This window comes from Scyliorhinus torazame, chromosome 10 (genome assembly GCF_047496885.1).
Source record: "Scyliorhinus torazame isolate Kashiwa2021f chromosome 10, sScyTor2.1, whole genome shotgun sequence".
Taxonomy (NCBI): Eukaryota; Metazoa; Chordata; class Chondrichthyes; order Carcharhiniformes; family Scyliorhinidae; genus Scyliorhinus; species Scyliorhinus torazame.
Genome location: NC_092716.1, coordinates 137,219,312 through 137,236,637, shown reverse-complemented (window position 1 = coordinate 137,236,637; position 17,326 = coordinate 137,219,312).

Genomic DNA, 17,326 nt, shown 5'->3' with positions numbered 1-17,326 from the left:
TGCACCCGTGCCAACTTACTAGGTGTCTAACGTTTTGGCCATACAGACCCTATCAATACGTCTCGGTGGTTCCCAGGCGGTACAGCAGAAGTGGAGGTGGACTGCTGTGACTCCTGCCCTGCGACTAGGATCCTCTTGGCGCTCGTTTCCTGAGGCGGCCTGGCCTGGATGGGCAAGGCTGCAACTCGGGTATTCCGGATGGCGTGCTGCCACCTTGTTTTGCCCGCTGCCCACCAAATGTACAGGGATGGCGGGAGGGGGGGGGCAGTCCGTGGTGTTCTGAGACCTCCCCTGCAGGAGGCACCGGCATGGGCCCCAGCCCCTACTCCTCTCTTGGGGTACCCAATGGCCCCTGGGCTTCTCCATGGGACGGGAGGCGAATGGGGCCAACCCCCGAGGCACACCTGACACCTGAAGCTGCCAGTCCTGGAGGCCCGCTCTGGCATCAACCAGGGTCTGTAAGTTAGCGGCCATGGAGCTCAGGGAGTTGGCCATCCCTGTCTGGGTCTGTGCGACGCTGGCCAGCACCTGGCCAATGGCGCCGATGCTCTCAGCGATGGCCTGCTGAGACTGGGCCACGGTGAGGGGCGCCGCTGCAATCTGGAGCTGGCTCTGGCTCATGGCTGCCTGTGAGTGGGCAGCCCTGTCCTGGGCCATGGACGCCACATGCACAGATAGCCCCAGGCCTTTGTGGTAGTCACCACTAACTGTATTAGATGTATATGAGATGTAGTACGGTGAGACTCCTGTACTAGAGGTACGTGGGTAAATCCCTGCCTGCTGGCTCCGCCCAGTGGGCGGCGTATAAATGTGTGTGCTCGCCGGAGCATCTCCCATTCTGGCAGCAACTACAGGAGGCCACACATCTTTGCTCAATAAAGCCTCGATTATTCACTAATCGCGTCTTTGATAGTGCATCAGCCTTGCATACTCTTAGCAATGTCCGACACTGTCGCCCCTATTGCCTCCACCGCAGATGCCACCCGTGCGGTTTTGGCCATGGTGCCACTCATGTCCGACATCACTCCCTGCTCCTGCCCGCAGATGGACTCCTCCACTTGCGTCTGCAGGTGCTGGAAACCAGCCATCGTCCCCTTCTCTCATCCCTGGGTCTCTGACTACATCGGGTCTATGGGTGGGTGTGGAAATTCCAGGACCCGGGACCCATCTGGGCGGCAGCTGGTCCGGCCCCTCGGCAGCTCCTACCTCCACCTTCTGTACCAGAGTGGCTGTGTGGTGCTCACCAGTGAGTGTCCCGGAAGTCTCATCACTAAAGAGACAAACCGAGGTGATAGTCTCTACGATGGTGGAGGATGTAAGGGACAGTAAGTCTAAGTCTGTGTCCCCATCAGAGGCAAAGTCCAGGGTCTCCTGTGTTGATCCGTGGTGCGATGGCCCCTGTGTCACCGACCGTGTGAGTCCATCCCCTGTGTTTCCATCCCCTGTGTGTCCGTCCTCTGTGTGTCCATCCTCTGTGTGTCCATCCCCTGTGTTTCCATCCTCTGTGGGTCCGTCCTCTGTGTGTCCGTCCTCTGTGTGTCCATCCTCTGTGTGTCCATCCCCTGTGTTTCCATCCTCTGTGGGTCCGTCCTCTGTGTGTCCGTCCTCTGTGAGTTCACCCTCTGTGTTCCTGTGTCCTGGGTCTCCGTGTCAGGCACAGGGGTGCTGTGACGGCTGCCCTCCCCATCGGTGCCTGCGTCCCTGGGGGCCATCGGCCCTGGCACTGGCTGGGGTCGGGGGGCGCCGGATGGGACGGGACCACCGCTGGCTGCTCCTGCCAGACACAAGACAGCATGTATGGTTAGACGGGCGGACGGGTGAGGGGGTGGGGTGAGGGGCTGGGGTCAGGGGGTGGGGGTAGGGGCTGGGGTGAGGGGATGGGGTGAGGGGTGGGTTGAGAGGCTGGGGTGAGGGGCTGGGGTGAGGGGTTGGGGTGAAGGTATGGGGTGAGGGGTGGGTTGAGGGGCTGGGGTGAGGGGCTGGGGTGAAGGGGTGGGGTGAGTGCGGGGTGAGGGGCTGGTGTCAGGCAGGTGGGTCTCACTTGGTGGCGTGCCTCCGATCTCGCAATCGACAACCACCCTGTCCTTGAATCCGCCAGCGGGGTCCACTGCCCTCTGCTCATGCACGGTGAGGGGGTGAAATACAGGCGCACTCCCTCCGTTTTCTCCAGCTCCCTGCGGTTATGGACGTTCTTCTCCTGGGAGGGGCACACAAACATCAGCAGTGTTTGGTGGTCCGACGCATGCAGCCCAGCGGTTGGGTCTATGATGGCATTGGTGCACAGGGCACCTGGCCAATGCGGCTGGCATGGGTGGGTGCAGCCATGTGGGTCTGGGTTGGGGGTTGTACCGTCTTCCGGTAGTGGGAGGGTTGGGGGGTGACGTGTGGTGGGTAGGGGCTTGGTGCCAGGGGCACAGTGCTGGGTACTCACCCTGGCTGCCCTAAGTAGGTTGTGCAGCCTCTTACGGCACTGGTCACCTGTCCTGGGTGTCGACCCGACGGCGCTGACGGCCTCGCCCACCTCCCTTCACAAACGCCAAATGGTGTTGTGTAGGGTCCTGCTGCTGGGCCCGGGGTACAAAGCACCCCTCCTCTGCTCCACGGCATCCAGGACCGTGTCCAGGTCGGCATCTCGGCACCTTGGCGCCACGTGGCGGGCGGCCATCTTCCCAGCTTCGGCTGTTTGTGGGCGGTCGCGTTATTTCAATACGACGTGGCGCCCGCGTTTTGAACGGCGATCTCAGGCCCCTTGTGTGCCGCAGAATCGCTCGTTGATGCCGCCATGAAAAGCTCCGGTATTTACGACGCGTAACCCCTTCGCCCCATTATCAGAGAAACCCGCACCTTGTTTCTGAGGCAAAGTTTATGAGCTCAATTCCCACTGTGATGGTGAATTTAGCTTGATTTTCTTCAGCCAATCTGGCCCCATGAGGCTTAGTCTGTGTCCTTTTACTACAACTATGGGAACCAAACTCCTTAGTGACCCTCTTATGGATATTAACACTGTATGTTTCATCCGATGCCGATGCTTATGTCGTTACATTGCATACCTTGTGTTGCCCTATTATGTATTTTCTTTTATTCCCTTTTCTTCCCATGTACTTAATGATCTGTTGAGCTGCTCGCAGAAAAATACTTTTCACTGTACCTCGGTACACGTGACAATAAACAAATCCAATCCAATCCAATCCAACTGGGCAGACAGGTGCTGATATGACACGGGAGTTGACGTCGGACCTGTCATCCTTATTGCTTCAGAGGTTGCCAAAGTGGCCATTGTCCGACTGAGCCTGATGGGTTGCAGCCCTCCCCGTAGCTACTTAAATGTCTGTTCTCCTGCCACTGTGACATCAGCACATGTTTCAACCTTCAGATTCAATGGAAGGGCATGAAGTAAAAGAACAATTTCTGTCGGGGAGTTGGGGAGTCGAGTTGGGGTGGGTCTCGCTTAACTCCATGGTGTTGAACTTATAAACTTCAGACTTTTCCTCCAGGCTGAATAATCACTGGGGCTACCAATGATTTTTGAGAGCTCGGTGCAGTCTGTCTGATCCTTGAGGATGGTTCCCCCACACAGGCCTCTGGACCCTGTGACTGACGGTCATTCTTCCTTTTCTCAGACTTAGCTATACCCTCACTGCGGGTACTTCGAGTAGCAGCCATTTCCCACCTTATCTGATTTACCTCACTTTGCTTATCTTGCAATATAAAAGTACTTTGTTCAGCTCTTTCAGTTGCTTGAGCCAATTCAACTGCTTTGCCTCGGGATATTCTGCTCTGCCGGAAACCCCTAAATATTCAAATTATTGATACCACAAACCAAACAGTCAAGTACCATATCACTCAGAGAGGGGCCGAATTTGCAGTATACAGCCACCTGGCGATGCCTGGTTACAAAATTGGATACTGTTTCTCTCAGGTGCCTAATGGCTGAATGGGATTTATAGTGCTGCATTATAATGGAGGGCCGGGGATTATCGTGGTTTTTCACTTGTTGCACCAGTTGGCCAAAGGATTTATTATCCAGAACCTCGAGAGATGTTAGTTTTCTCACAAGTTTAAAAGTCTGAGGGCCACAAACTGTGAGTAATGTAACTTTTTGCGAATCTTTTGCCCCACTTTCGTTGGCATCAAAAAGGTATCGAAGCCTTTCGATGTATTGACCCAACATGCAATCCCCGGATAAAATGGATCGATTTTCCCGAATCATGGCAGACCTATTCGACCCTGGTTGATTCTTTACCATTTTGCAGGCCTCCGAGAGGCCACTCTATCTTCCTTCAAAGGTTGAAAACCTTTTCCTTTTGAAACAGATCTGATTTATTCTCATAACCAATGTTGTAGCGTGAGGAAATACGATGAGGTGGAGTTGAATCACAATGTTGATTTATTAACAACTGGTGAACTATATTTATACAGATCAACACAACACTGACACAGGTCTAGTCCCACCACCTCTGGGCTTACTCTGATGATTCTCTCCTACCCGGGTCCACGCCCTGGCACCCGATAGGCCTCGGTTCACACGCTGCGTCCCCATAGGTTCCAGGTGGGTCACCTGGTCCATGTAGGATCACTTCTGAAAGGACTCACGCTATCCCAAGTATTGAAGACTGATGTTTTAACTGTTTCCACTCGACAGCTTTTGTGTAAGAAATTATTTATTCTGTCCCCGCTGTTTGCACAAGTTTGTGTGCAACAATCTCCAACCCCTTTCATATTAGTTCATATTTGTTTTCTTCTTTTTCAGTTAAACCTACACAATACATTCCACCAGGTAAACAAAATCAAGCTACTTAGAGTTTAAATATGTTTCACCTCCTAATCGTTTTCCTCTTGCCCCGATTTCCAATATGTCTGAATTTTGCAGTTTCAGCTGTGACTCAGTTGGAAGAAATCTTGGGCGGGATTCTCCCTTCGGATGTCTAAGTGCCGACACCGGAGTAAAAACGGGAGTGTTTTAGTGCGGCGTCGACGCCTGTTCCGGGACCCCATTCTGCGGCCCACAGGGGGCTAGGACGACGGAGCCCCAGCTTCCGATCCCGGCCTGAACCCGGCGGCGCGGGTTCTGCGCGTGTGCAGTTGCGCTGGCGCCAACTAGCGCATGCGCAGTGGCCTTCTTCCCCGCTGCGGTCCCGACGCCAAATGGCGCAAGACTACAGGAGCCAGCGCGGAGGAAAGGAGACCTGGGGCAGAGAGGCCGGCCCACGGATCGGTGGGGCCCGATCGCGGGCCAGGCCACTACGGAGGGCCCCCCCGGGATCGGGCCCCACTCCCCCCCACAGGCCGTAACCGGACCCTTCAACACCGAGGTCCCGCCGGCTCAGAGGATGTTAGAACAACGCCGGCGAGACTCAGATTTAAGTTCACGGCCGTTCGGCCAATCTGGCCCGGTGAATCAGAGCATCACCCCGTGCCGCCTCGGGTCGGTGAGTCACCGCATACCTGGACCGGCACCGCGCCGACCATGCAGGTGCCTAAGGCGCCGATTCTCCGCATTGCGGGGAATTGTGTCCCGGCGTCGGGGTGGCATGGCGCGGTTCGCGTGGCGCCATGCCGATTCTCTGACCCGGCGGGCGGGTCGGAGAATTCCGCCCCTTGTTTCTGAGGCAAAGTTGGTGAGCTCCAGGACGTGAGTGCAGCCATCCAGAGTGACATTCCAGAGCAGTACTGAGACAGTGCTGCACTGTCAGGGGTGAAGTGCTTAGCATGTGATGTTAAAGATACAACCCGTTTGCTCCGCCATGTCAAGGTGAATGGCCAAGCAGCTTTATTTCTGAAAAGCACTGGGGTATTATTTATTTAATGTTTGGTTAATATTTATCCTGCCAATGTACATCAGAAAAACAGATCATCATCACACGGCGATTGGTGGGAGATTCCCATAGACAAATTGTCCGCCCTTTTTCCGAAAAAAACGAAGAAGCCTCCACTTCAAACACATTTCATTGACTTTAAAGTGTGGTGGAACATTGAATGGTCATGAAAGGTGCTATATAAAGGCAAGACCTTCTTCTCAAGGCACAGTATATTCTGAGCACATGGAGTGCTGTTGTATCCTTGGACATCAGAGGATCATTATACTTCCTATACCTGGTACCGTGTGCAATGTGTGACCACAATGTCATCTACACCAATTATTGAAATAAGCTGCCATACCATCAGTGCACACATGTGTAAATGGAGACATGTCCAACCTGAGATCGAGAGTTATACTGACACTGGATAATCTGCTGTCTGCTGACCTTGACAGGAAACTAATTAGATTATTTGTAATATTTTTTCCATAATTTACAGTGAATTACATTTTACACATGAGTGAGGATTGAGTTACTGTTGATGTCTTCTCTGGGAGCTTTGCCGCTTTCCGGAAATTCATGGCAAAAAATTAGTAGACACACAGTGAAAATACACAGATTAAATGATAGACCAATGCCTGAGAATCAAAACAGTGAGAGGTTCTAATAAATGTGTTATTGTTGTGTTATGTACGCTGGGATAACACAGGCTGCAACTGGATGCAGATTTAACCAAAAGATGCTCCAGACCTTGAAGTTAGTTCAATCTGATTTATTGAACCAGTAGCACAGTTAGTACAGTTCTCTATGAGTCAGACCCGCTGCTAACCTAAGTGTGGTTACTCTGTCTGACTGAATCAGACTAGCTCTTAGCCACGTGCTGGAGGTGTGATACTGTAAATAGACCCTGACTCACTATGTAGATGTTCATCATTCGAAAGAGGCGGAATGTGAGCGCCTCGTGCCTTTTATAGTGAGATACCACCCCTGAGTGTCCTGCCTGCTCATTGGTCATGTCCTGCTCTCTGTGTTCATTAGCTGCCTGTCTGTGCCTGTCTGTATATCATTATCTGCATGTCTGCATATCAAAACAGTTCTGTGATGTTTTTAGAGTTGTTTCTCTAATTTGATCTGAATCAATTTCAGGTCAGGCAGACAGCTATTTGGTCTCATTATAGCAGCTAGTGAGCTTCACAAATGTACACGAATAGTGCATTCAGTCAGTTGAACCTGTTCCACAACCTGCAGTTTCTGTCTCTCAAATGTTAGACCATTCAAAAAGCAGATGAGATTTGTATCAAAGATTATTTTGGGCTTTACTTCCAGTTGTTTAAATACAAGGATATCATAAAATATCCATCTTGTTTATTATTGATTCAAGTTTTTAATCTTTTTCTCCAGGAAAACTGACTGACTACTACCCACCAGGTAACAAAAATACACAGTCATCACTGTATCTTTGGTCTTGACTCAGGCCCAAGTTTCCATTATGCCCAAATTTTAATTTATCAGCTGGGACACAGTTCACTGATATTGTCCCACTGAGTTAAAGTAAGTTCAAATCCTGCTCCAGGACAGACAAGCCAAATAAGTGAAAAGAAATGGACAAATCATCTGGCATTCACTTCAACAATGAACACAAGACAGCCACACCCAGCCCATTCATTGATGCAGAGTTTGTCTCATACCCATCTTGGAATTGTGGCAAAATTGGGAGAGTTGTCCCAAAGACATGTTAAACCACAGGCTGACATGGACACACTCACAGAATCAATATCTTTCACCCAACATCGTAGGTCCCTCCAGCACCAATCCCCAGTATGTTTTGTCCCACTGGCACCCAACAGAAATGGCAGCGCAGTGGTCTATCGGCACGTCAACATTATCTAGCAGCTACCATGCTCTTCAGCTGAGGCAGCATTGGTCCTCCTCATTGACCCTGACTCAGAAGCACTGAATGTAGATAGTTTGAGTGAACTTCACAATCCATTATCAAGAATGACTTGATTGCAGCACTCCCAGATTAAACCAGAACAACATGTCTGCCAGACTGGGTTTGCAGCAGGTGGTGAGAGAACAAGCACGAGCGAAAAACCTGCTTGACCCCATTCCCACTGATGTCCATCTTAGGGTCAATATAATCTTGAATGTCACTCCTTTGAAGCAGCTCAACTCTCTGAAAGCCCACCTGGTATTTGTACAGAGGTTCCTGGAATCTTCGCCTGTGATGGTGAATTTAGCTTGATTTTCTTTAGGCAATCTGGCCCCAAGAGGCTTAGTGTGTGTCCTTTTACTACAACTATGGGCAACTGGGCAGACAGGTGCTGATATGACACTGGATTTGACGTCGAACCTGCCATCCTCATGGCTTCAGGGATTGCCAAAGTGGCCAGAGTCCGACTGAGCCTGATGGATTGCAGCCCTTCCCGTAGATATTTAAATGTCTGTTCACTACGACTGTGGCAGTAGCACATGTGTCAACCTACAGATTCAATGGATGGCCATTATTTAAACGAACAATTTCAGTCGGGGGCTGGGGTGTTGGGTAGGGGCTGGTTTGGGTTGGGGTGGGCCTTTTTAACTTCAAGGTGTTGAACTTATAAACTTCGGACTTTTCCTCCAAGCTGAATAATCACTGGTGCCACCAATGATTTTTTTTGAGAGCTCGGTGCAGTGTGTCTGACCCTTGAGGATGGCCTCCCCCACCCAGGCCTCTGGACCCTGTGACTGACGGTTACTCTTCCTTTTCTCAGGCTCTGCTAAACCCTCACTGCGGGCACTTTGAGTAGCAGCCATTTGAAAATGAAAATGAATGAAATGAAAATCGCTTATTGTCACAAGCCGGCTTCAAATGAAGTTACTGTGAAAAGCCCCTAGTCGCCACATTCCTGCGCCTGTTCATGGAGGCTGGTATGGGAATCAAACCGTGCTGCTGGCCTGCCTTGGTCTGCTTTAAAAGCCAGCGATTTAGCTGAGTGTGCTAAACCAGCCCCTTATCGCACCTTATCTGATTTACCTCACTTTGCATGTCTTGCAATATAAAAGTGCTTTGTTCAGCTCTTTCAGTTCCTTGAGCCAATTCAACTACTTTGTCTCGGGATATTCTGCTCTGCCAGAAACTCCTCAATATTCAAATGATTGATACCACAAACCAAACAGTCAAGTATCATATTCCTCAGAGAGGGACCGAATTTGCAGTATTCAGCCGTCTGTTGATGCCTGCTTACAGAAGTGGATACTGTTTCTCTCAGGTGCCTAATAGCTGAATGGGATTTAGAGCGCTACATTGTAATGGAGGGCCGGGGATTATCGTGGTCTTTCACTACTTGCACCAGTTGGTCAAAGGATTTATTATCCAGAGGCTCGAGAGATGATAGGTTTCTCACAAAGTTCAAAGTTTGTGGGCCACAAACTGAGTAATATAACTTTTTGCGGGTCTTCTGCCCCATTTTCGTTGGCATCAAAAAAGTATCGAAACCTTTCGATGTATTGACCCAACTTACATCCCCAGGATAAAATTGATCGATTTTCCCGAATCGTGGCACAGCTATTTGACTCTGGTTAATTCATTACCGTGTTGCAGGCCTCCGAGAGGCCACTCTTCCTTCCTTCAAAAGGTGAAAACTTTTCCCTTTTGTAACAGGTACGATTTCTACTTGAAATCAATGTTGTAGCGTGAGGAATTACGACGAGGTAGAGTTGAACCACAATGGCAATTTATTAACAACTGGTGAACTATGGGAGCGATTCTCCGCTCCCGCGCCGGTTGGGAGAATCACCTGGGTCGCCAAATTTTCCCGCGACGCTGGTCCGACGCCCTGCCGTGATTCATGGAGGCGGCCAGATCGGCACAAACGCGTTTTGCGCGGCGCGGTACAGTGAATCGCCCGAGACAGCAAAAATGGAGATTCAGCGGTACCCCCGCGATTCTCCGGCCTGGATGGGCCGAGCGGCCTGCCCAAAACGGCGGGTTCTCCCCGGCGCCATCCACACCTGTTCGCTGCTGGCGGGAACAGCGCGGTAACGCTGAGGGGGCAGCCTGCGGGGGGGGGGCGAGGGGGGATCCTGCATCGGGGGGGGCCTCAAATGGGGTCTGGCCTGCCGATCGTCGGGCCGGCCTCTCTGAAGGAGGAGCTCCTTTCTTCCGCAGCCCCTTCTTGCGGAGCGGACTCTGAGAGGGCGGCAACCACACATGCGCGGGTTGGCGCCGGCCAACCCGCCCATGCGCAGGTGACACCAGTTATGCGGCGCCGGCCGCGTCATGTATGCGGCGGCGCCTTTACGCGGCGCCAAGGCCTGGCACGGGTAAATGACACGGCGCCGCTCCTAGCCCATTATTGGGCCCTGAATCAGTCGGGGTAGGGGCCTCCATTTCGGAGAATCCCGCCCTATATTTATACAGATCAACATAACATTGACACAGGTCTAGTCCCACCACCGCTGAGCTTACCCTGATGATTCTCTCCTACCCGGGTCCACACCCTGGCACCTGATAGACCTCGATTCACACGCTCCGTCTTCATAGGTTCCAGGCGGCACACCTGGTCCACGAAGGATCGCTTCTGAAGTGAGTCACGCTACTACAAGAATTAAAGACTGAGTTTTAACTGTTTCCATTCTACAGGCTTTGTGTGAAAAATTATTTACTCTGCCCCGCTGTTCTTTAAACAAGTTTGTGTGCAACAGCCTCCATCCCCTTTCATATTGGTTCATACTTGTATTCTTCTTTTTCAGATACACCTACTCAGCACATTCCACCAGGTACACAAAATCAAGTTATTTAGAGTTTAAATATGTTTCACCTCCTAACCTCTCTCCCCTTGCCCCGATTTCCAATATGGCCAAATTTTGCAGCTTCGGCTGTGACTCAGTTGGAAGAAATCTGTCTGAGGCAGAGTTGATGAGCTCAATTCCCACTCCAGGACTTGAGCGCAGCCATCAAGACTGACATTCCAGAGCAGTACTGAGACAGTGCGGCACTGTCAGAGGTGATGTGCTTTGCATGTGATGTTAAAGGTACATCCCATCTGGTCTGCTGTGTCAAGCTAAATGGCCAAGCAGCATTATTTCAGAAAAACACCGGGGTATTATTTAGTTAATGTTTGGTTAATATTTATCGCGCAATGTAGGCCAGAAAAACATATCATCATCACATGGCGATTGGTGGGAGATTCCCACGCACAAATTGTCTGCCGATTTTCTGAAAGAAACAAAGAAGCCTAAGCTTCAAACACATTTGATTGGCTTCAAAGTGTTGTGGAACATTGAATGGTCATGAAAGGCACCAAATAAATGGAAGACCTTCTTCTCAAGGCACAGTATATTCTAAGCACATAGAGAGCTGTTGTATCCTCGGACATCAGAGGATCATTACACTTCCTGTACCTGGTCCCGTGTGCAATGTGTGATCATAATATCATCCACACCAATTATTGAAATAAGGGGCCACACTGTCTGCACACAAATGTATAAATGGAGACATTTTGTACCTGAGATGGTGAGTTATACTGACACTGGATAATCTGCTGTCTGCTGTCATTGACAGGAAACCAATTAGATTCTTTGTGATATTTTTGACATAATTTACAGTGAATTAACTTTTACACATGAGTGAGGATCGAGTTACAGGTGATGTCTTCTCTGGGAGCTTTGTCGCTTTCCGGAAATTCATGGCACAGGATTAATAGAGACACAGTGAAAATAAACAGACTAAATAATTGACCAATGCCTGAGAATCAGCACAGTGAGAGGTTCTAATAAATGTGTTGTATGATCTTTTTTTAGATTTGATTCTCTAATTTGATCAGACTCAATTTCAAGTCAGACTTGCAGTATGGTATCATTATAGCAGCTACTGAGCTTCACAAATGTACACAAATAGTGCATTCAGTCAGTTGAACCTGTTCCACAACCTGCAGATTCTGTCTCTCCATTGTTAGACCATTCAAAATCAGATTAGATTTGAAGCAAACATTATTTTGTGTTAATCCTTTCATTTGTTTAAACACGGGAATTAGCCTATTAGCCTAACCTCGGTTGTTGGCAAGATCCTGGAATCCATTGTTAAGGATGAGATTTCTAAATTCTTGGAAGTGCAGGGTCGGATTAGGACAAATCAACATGGATTTAGTAAGGGGAGGTCGTGCCTGCCAAACCTGTTAGAGTTCTTTGAAGAGATAACAAATAGGTTAGACCAAGGAGAGCCAATGGATGATATCTATCTTGACTTCCAAAAGGCCTTTGATAAGGTGCCTCACGGGAGACTGCTGAGTAAAATAAGGGCCCAAAGTATTCGAGGCAAGGTACTAACATGGATTGACGATTGGCTGTCAGGCAGAAGGCAGAGAGTTGGGATAAAAGGTTATTTTTCGGAATGGCAACCGGTGACGAGTGGTGTCCCGCAGGGTTCAGTGTTGGGGCCACAGCTGTTCTCTTTATATATTAACGATCTAGTTGACGGGACTGGGGCATTCTGGCTAAGTTTGCCAATGATACAAAGATAGTTGGAGGGGCAGGTAGTATGGAGGAGGTGGGGAGGCTGCAGAAAGATTTAGACAGTTTAGGAGAGTGGTCCAAGAAATGCGAGGTCTTGCACTTTGGAAAAAAGAATAGAGGCATGGACTATTTTCTAAACGGTGACAAAATTCATAATGCTGAAGTGCAAAGGGACGTGGGAGTCCTAGTGCAGGATTCGCTAAAGGTAAACTTGCAGGTTGAATCCGTAATTAAGAAAGCAAATGCAATGTTGTCATTTATCTCAAGAGGCTTGGAATATAAAAGCAGGGATGTACTTCTGAAGCTTTATAAAGCATTAGTTAGGCCCCATTTAGAATACTGTGAGCAATTTTGGGCCCCACACCTCAGGAAGGACATACTGGCACTGGAGCGGGTCCAGCGGAGATTCACACGGATGATCCCAGGAATGGTAGGCCTAACATACGATGAACGTCTGAGGATCCTGGGATTATATTCATTGGAGTTTAGGAGGTTGAGGGGAGATCTAATAGAAACTTACAAGATAATGAATGGCTTAGATAGGGTGGACGTAGGGAAATTGTTTCCATTAGCAAGGGAGACTAGGACCCGGGGGCACAGCCTTAGAATAAAAGGGAGTCACTTTAGAACAGAGATGAGGAGAAATTTCTTCAGCCAAAGAGTGGTGGGTCTGTGGAATTCATTGCCACAGAGGGCGGTGGAGGCCGGGACGTTGAGTGTCTTTAAGACCGAAGTTGATAAATTCTTGATTTCTCGAGGAATTAAGGGCTATGGAGAAAGAGCGGGTAAATGGAGTTGAAATCAGCCATGATTGAATGGCGGAGTGGACTCGATGGGCCGAATGGCCTTACTTCCGCTCCTATGTCTTATGGTCTTATGGTCTTATGGGAATGTCATAAAATCTCTCTCCTGTTTTTTATCGATTAAAGTTTTAAATCCTCTTCTCCAGGAAAACTGACTGACTACTATCCACCAGGTAACAAAAACACACGGTCATCTCTCTATCTTTGGTCTTCTGTGGTCTTGACTCAGGCCCCATTTTTTAATATGCCCGCCCCCATAGGTTCAAGGCGGCTCACCTGGTCCATGAAGGATCGTCTCTGAAATGAGTCACTCTATCACAAGTATTGAAGACTGAGTTTAAACTGTTTCCGCTCGATAGGCTTTCTGAAAGAAATTATTTGCTCTGTCCCCGCTGTTCTCTAAACAAGTTTGTGAGCAACAATCTCCATCTCCTTTAATATTGGATCATATTTGTATTCTTATTTTTCAGTAAAACCTACGCAGACATTCCACCAGATAAACAATATCAAGCTGTTTAGAGTTTAAATATGTTTCACCTCCTAACCTTTCTCCCCTTGCTCTGATTCCCAATATGTCCAAATTTTGCAGTTTCAGTTGTGCCGTAGTTGGAAAAAATCTTGGAGAATAGGCGTTTACACCAAAACGGCCCGCAACACCATTCCGACGGCAGATCGGATCCTCCGAACCCCCGGAAACCGTGCGATCGCGGCGGGCGGTGCACGGCCGGAGAATCACAAGAGGTGGCCGGTCAAGCGATTCTCTAGGCCTCCAACAATGCTGCGTCCCGGATATGCCGATGTCACGCCGGCGTGGTTCTAGTCTGGTTAATCTAATCTGCGGCTGGAGGAGGTAGGGATCGGCATGCGGGGATCTTGTTCTGGCGAATCGGGCACGGCCATGGCTGCGGAGGTAGGGGGGGAGGCGACCCAGGGTCGGGGGGGCTGGGGAAGGCAGCTGCGGTGGCCTGGAACGGCCCGCCATGACAGTGCGTTGCCAATCCCACGGACGCCATTATGGGAGACACGCTGATGGGCACCCATCCCGGGCGCTGGCTCATCCCAGGACTCTCGGCCGTTCTGATGGGTGCCGGACCCCCCACGGGGCACCGACCCAGCCGGCAGCACCCACAGGCGGGTAGATCCAGGTTCACACCCACGGCAGCCCCCTGTGAGGGCAGTGCCTTCAAACAGTGGCCCTGGAAGGAGGAACGGGCGACAGGAGTCGGGGCACCGAGGGGGCAGGCGGAGGTGGGGGGCATGCGTGGCTGAGGCGTGAGCTGCCAACTGGGGCACCCATGTTGCCCATGGCATCTGGTTGGGGAGGGGTGTTTGCGCCATGATGAAACTTTGTCTACATCCACCCCCGGCAGGTCATAATGTTTGGGCATCTTCCAGCGATGTTGGCCACCGTGGCAGGGCCGCTGCTCTGCATGAAGCCCTGTGGGAGCTGCAGCAGGGGCGTCTCAGAGAGGAGGCAGAGGCTGCAGCAGAGGATCGGGCCACAGAGGGGCAGGTGGCAGCCACTCAGGCTGGAGGGCTGCACGCCTGACAGGCCGAGAAGAAGGAAGACCAAGATGAGGGGGAGCCACAGGATGAGGATCCTGATGAGGAGGAGGAGGGGGGAGGGGGGAGGAGGTGGTGCCACGGAGGCGGCTGATGAGGCCTCGCGTGTACCGGCGCCGCATGTCCTTCCAGGAACTCACGGACCGGGCAGGCAGGATGACTCTGAATGAGCCGGAAACCGCCTCCCATATCAGCCACATGATGGTACACCTAGCACCGTGTGGGACTGGGGGGGGGGACCCTCTCCCGGTGGCCGTTGTTAAACGTTTTAGTTACCGTTGTATGAAGAGTCAGAAGTCCTGTTCCTTTTCACCAAACATCATTTATTTCACTTAAACAGCCTCTGCACAAAACTCCAACAACACACTACCTGACACAAGGGCCACCTGAAGCCCCTTTACATATCAGTGTCAATCATTGGATACTTAACATAAATGAGACAACTAATTGCAATGTCTCTTAATGCATTACTTAACTCTTAACCCATTACTTAACAGTCTCCCCTTCCTTGGTGAAAAAAATAATTAGATGAAAACAAAATTTAAAGAAACTCAAAAACACATACGCAATTTCCCCTTTTTTCTTCAAATCTTTTTTTTTTGGAAGAAAAAAAAATCATAGAAACAGGCACCCTTCATTCACAATATCCAAAAGTTACATTCCTGTCAATATCTGAGATATTTAAAAGGCCATATCCACCGCCTCTACAAAGCTTAACGTATCAGCAGACAAAGTGCTTTCGACCACTTTCCTTATTTTCTTTGTTTCCCACACAAGAGGACAACATTTACCATTGTTCCCCAAAGGAAAATTATAAAACCTCCTGAGCTTGATTTGCATAGGACGCATCACTATAAACTCTGAATTTCAAGTGCCTAAGATCACCTAAAACCTGGAACCTCAAAACACACTCCTGCATTTTTAGTTTGGCCAAATGCTTTATTTGTTCTTATTATGTCTTCCACCTTGGGATCATTCATTTTTGTACTCAACTCTAAGACATCAAAACTCATGTCCGGTCTAGTCTGTCTACCTAACCAATTCAGTTGCCCAATTAAACTTTGCAGTTGCTCTTTTTCCATCTTTAAAACCTTGCATCATTGTGTGAAACTCGGCCACGACTAATTGCTATTGGGCTGATGCTTTCCAAATAAGATTGCTGACATAAAGTTGCCCCTAGCTTAGTCTGTTTGATTTCCAGTCCAATATATTTAAATGCACCGGAAGCCTGACTTCCGACCCTGAATTCTTTCCTTAAACCAGAGATTACAAAAGCTTCAAAATCACTAGTCCCACCCCACAAAAATTATTTGACATGCATCATAAAGATGCCAGAAAGGTTCCCTTTATGGTGCCAGTAAAACATTACCGGATCTACTTTCAACTGGTAACAGCCTAACTTTAACAAAACTGACCTTACCGAAAAATACCAGACTCTAGATGCAACATTTAAACCACATACACATTTGTTCAACTTCCAGAATACCCGTTCTGTGTTAGCTGCTTCTTTAGGAGGACGGAGAAAAATGTCTCTCTGGAGCTGATGCCCCTGCAAGAAGGCAGCTTTCATATCTATAGGTTTGCATTCCTATGCCTTTGTGGCTAAAAGAAGATCTTTAAAATTAACCTTTCCTGCTGTCGGTGAATCTACCCTTAAATCCTGATCTTCTAAGCTTTCTTCAAATCCCCTTGCCACAAGCCTGGCCTTTGCCTTATAAGTTCCATTCGGAAGAACCTTTTCCGTGCAATTCCATCTGTGGGATAGAGTTCTTTGTCCCCTATCCGGTACTTCCGTGTATACCCCAAATTCACTCCAACTATGCAGTTCTTGCTGTTTAGCATCTTTGACAACTTTTCACATAATTTATTGGAAGCCACCAAAATCTCACGTGCATGTGGGCTTCTACTCCTATTAGTGTTTGTAGTCTTACTCATGTTCCGAGATCTTGATAACCTACGTCCCCTCTCCCGCCTGGTAACTTGTTCTATACTGCTACTGCTTGATCTTTCCTATCTGCTGTGGGATGTCCTTTCAAAATTCTTGACCTTTTCCTGCAGACCTGTTCACTATCCGATGTACTATCTGAACTGGCACTGCGTTTCTGTGACCTCCATTTTTGAACTTTGTGTTCCCAATCCATTGTCTTAAGTCTCTCCCCAAAATGCTGTACATTCAATCAATGTTTATACTTTCCAGTGGCCTTCCCTGCCCTAATAACAGTTGCATCCTTCCATTGACTAGGCCCTTCAGGCAAGTATATCAGCTTTGTACCAACGTTTGGTAGTTGTCCTTTCAGAAAAATGGTCTTATCCCAGATCTTAAGGTCCACAGCCACAATGTCGTTAAAATCCCTGGCCAAATGTAGGGTTACTATTGGTCATGCTGGTGTCCTTCTGTACTTCCTACAAACTTCACAGCAATTACTAACCTGTTCTATCAGTTTAGTATAGTCTTCATCCCTTACCCCTGCATCCTTTAGTACATTTTTCAGCCTCCGAGGAGACGGATGTGCAAATTGCCTATGCAGTTTTAATACAACAAGCTTTTTATCAGCGAAAGTCCCATTTTCAACTGCCATTAACACATCCTTAACCACTCTACTTGAAATATTATTTGTCAATAATGGAATACAATAGTGTCCCGACTGTGTAAATTGTAAGTCCACC